Here is a 3,804-nt window from a genome sequence, read left to right on the forward strand (position 1 = left end):
TTTTTTTTTTTTTTTTTTTTTTTTTTTTTTTTTTTTTGTTGTTGTATTAAACCCAATATAAATTTATCCATGTTGGGGATAAGCTTGAAAAAGCTTAAGGTTGAAGTTATCCTAATCTCACCGAGTTATGGTTTCCAAAGAAGATTAGGATTAAAACAATATAGGAGTTATCTATTTGTTTTATTAAATAAAAATTGTTAAAAGGGTCTCTCTATATATAAGGAGTTGTTAGGTTGTAATAACACTTGTGAGATTAGAGAGATTAAGATTGCATTAGTTTTGAAAAGTTTCTAAGGCAATAAACAAGAGTTATTCGTTAAAGCTTTGTGTTTGATTCAATATTTGGTATCAGAGCATTGTTGAATCTTAAACAAAATTCGTTTCTCTGCTTCTCTGTTTCTCGGTTCTCTTCTACTAGGTTAAAAGCTTCTATTTTACGGTTAGCTAAGCCTAATTTTTGATCAAGAAACATGGGAGACATCGTTGCTATGGCATCCACACCTAAGGAGATCAGCACTTCAACTCTTCAATGTCCAATGCTTACCGCCACTAACTACACGATGTGGGCAATGAAGATGACAGTAATGTTAAGGGTAAACAAAGTGTGGGAGATGATCGCGACAGGGTTAGCTGATGATGAAAAGATTGATCTCGCCAGAGCTCTTCTGTTCCAATCTATTCCGGAGACGCTAACATTGCAAGTCGGTAACCTAGACACTTCGAAAGAAGTTTGGGATGCAATCAAGTCACGCTATGTGGGAGCTGAGAGAGTCAAGGAGGCCAAGTTGCAAACTCTGATGTCGGAGTTCGAGAGGATGAGGATGAAGGCTACGAATACAATTGACGACTTTGTGGGTAAACTATCTGAACTAGCATCAAAATCTGGTGCTCTAGGGGTGAGCATAGAAGAACCTAAGTTGGTCAAGAAGTTTCTAAATAGCTTGCCAAGGAAAAAATACATCCACATTATTGCGGCTCTATAACAGGTTCTCGACCTTAACAAGACAAGCTTTGTGGACATAGTGGGTAGACTTAAGACATACGAGGAGAGAATCCGTGATGAAGAGGATCAAGAAATTGATCAAACAAAACTCTTGTATGTCAATAACTACCAAGAGAACTATGAACAAGGATGAGGTAGAGGAGCAAGAGGTGGACGTTTCTCAGTTCGAGGAAGAGGACGAGGTCGCAACAACTATCAGAACAAAGACAAATCTACAATTGTGTGCTATCGGTGTGACAAGCAGGGTCACTACGCCTCTAACTGTCCAGATAGGTTGCTTAAGCTTCAAGAGATTCAGGACTCAAGTGAACTGAATGATCAAGATGCAGAGGACTTATTGATGCATGAGGTGGTGTTCCTCAATGAGAAGAAGGTCAACCCGAAAAACTTTGAGAGAAAGATGAATAGGGATAATGTGTGGTATCTCGATAACGGAGCTAGCAATCATATGACTGGAAATCGGAGCTATTTTACTAACCTTGATGAGACTATTACGGGAAAGGTGAGGTTTGGTGACGACTCACGAGTTGACATCAAGGGGAGAGGTTCGATTCTCTTTGTCACCAAGTCGGGTGATCGGAAAGTTCTGGCTCAAGTCCAGTGGATACCAGATCTCAAGAGTAATATTCTTAGTCTTGGACAAGCCACCGAGACAGGGTGTGAAGTGAGAATGAAGGAAAATTATCTCACACTACATGATCATGACGGAAAACTCTTAGTGAAGGGAAACAGATCGTAGAATAGACTTTACAAGGTTCACATGGAGGCTGAGAGCAATCTGCTACAAGTCACAGAAACTGTTGATACAACTGCAAGGTGGCACGAAAGACTTGGTCATGTCAATGTCAAGACAATAGAGACAATGGTGAGAAAGGAGCTGGTTATTGGTATGCCAAACATGAACTTTCTAAGGAGACTTGTACATCATGCTTGCTTGGGAAGCAAACTAGGAAGTCATTTCCAAAGGCAACCAGTTTTAGAGCTGAACGACCACTTGATTTGATTCATGGGGATCTCTGTGGTCCTATCACACATGCAACCGCGGCACAAAATAAGTATATATTTGTGCTTATTGATGATCATTCTCGTTACATGTGGTCTCTGTTCTTAAAGGATAAGAGTGATGTGTTTGGTGCTTTCAAGAGTTTCAAGGCTCTCGCTGAACAAGAAACTGGAACTTCAATCAAGATGTTTCGAACAGATAGGGGAGGGGAATTTATGTCTTCTGCGTTCATGAAGTTCTGTGAAGAGTCTGGAATTCAGCGACACTTGATTGCTCCTTATTCACCACAACAAAACGGAGTGGTGGAGAGGAGAAACAGAACACTTCTTGAAATGACAAGAAGTATTTTGAAGCACATGGATGTCCCTAACTATCTATGGGGAGAGGCGGTGAGACATTCCACCTATTTGATTAACAGGGTTGCAACGAGGTCACTGCATGAGAAGGCACCGCACGAGATATTTAAAGGGAAGAAGCCAAACTTGAAACACTTGCGGGTCTTTGGATGTGTCGGATATGCAAGAGTGGAATCACAACACTTGAAGAAATTGGATGACAGAACTCGTGCATTGGTGTATCTCGGAACCGAACCAGGAAGTAAAGCTTATCGGTTGCTCAATCCTTCAACACGAAGAGTAACGGTAAGTCAAGATGTCATCTTCGATGAAACTAAGAGGTGGAACTGGATCAAATCGTATGATGAGACAGAGGTTCCCGGATCTTTCACTGTAAATTTCGGAGACTTTGGTAACAGTGGTTTAAGAGAGAGCGTAGCAGACTGTGAAGAAACTAATAACTCTGAGAATGGAGTCGAGGTGTTAGTAGAGACTCATGAACAAGAACCGGAAGTGGTGTTGCCTGTGTTGAGAAGATCGACTCGACCTAGTGTGAAGCCTAGTTATCTGAATGACTATGTACTTATTGTAGAAGAAGAGGCAGAGCAACTTTTACTCTCTTTGAATGATGAACCTCTAACCTATGAAGAAGCAAAGGAACTAAAAGTATGGAGAGAGGCTTGCAATGAGGAACTGAGTTCGATCGAAAGAAACAAAACATGGAACTTAGTGGAGTTACCAGCTGGAGTTAAGCCAATTGGCTTAAAATGGGTTTCTAGAATAAAACGCAACTCAGACGGGAGCATTAATAAGTATAAGGCGAGATTAGTTGTGAAAGGATATGTGCAGAAACACGGTATCGATTTCGATAAAGTATTTGCTCCGGTGGCACGCCTAGAAACAATCTGATTCATCATTGCTTTGGCTGCGTCTAAAGGTTGGGAAGTACATCATCTAGATGTGAAGACTGCGTTCCTACACGGGGAACTTAGAGAAGAGGTTTTTGTTGCACAGCCGAAAGGTTTTAATAAGAAGGGAAGTGAAGGTTTAGTATACAAGCTAAATAAAGCACTTTATGGTTTGCGTCAAGCTCCACGAGCTTGGAATCACAAACTTAATCAAATTTTTATGGAGTTAAGCTTTGTTCATTGTGCCAAAGAACCTGCTCTGTATCGAAGACAAGAAGGAGAACACTTATTGGTTGTCGCTGTTTATGTTGACGACCTTCTTGTTACTGGTAATAGCTTGAGGCTAATCTGTGAGTTTAAACTGGGAATGTCGTCAAGGTTCGAGATGAGTGACCTTGGGAGGTTGACATACTATCTTGGTATTGAGGTTTTACAAGAAAGTAGTGGAATTACTTTGAAACAGGGGAGATATGCGGTGAAGATTCTTGAGGAAGCTGGCATGAGTGAGTGCAATGCTGTACAAGTTCCAATGGATCCAGGTACTAAGCTTTTTAA

Source organism: Camelina sativa, chromosome 4 (genome assembly GCF_000633955.1).
Source record: "Camelina sativa cultivar DH55 chromosome 4, Cs, whole genome shotgun sequence".
NCBI lineage: Eukaryota > Viridiplantae > Streptophyta > Magnoliopsida > Brassicales > Brassicaceae > Camelina > Camelina sativa.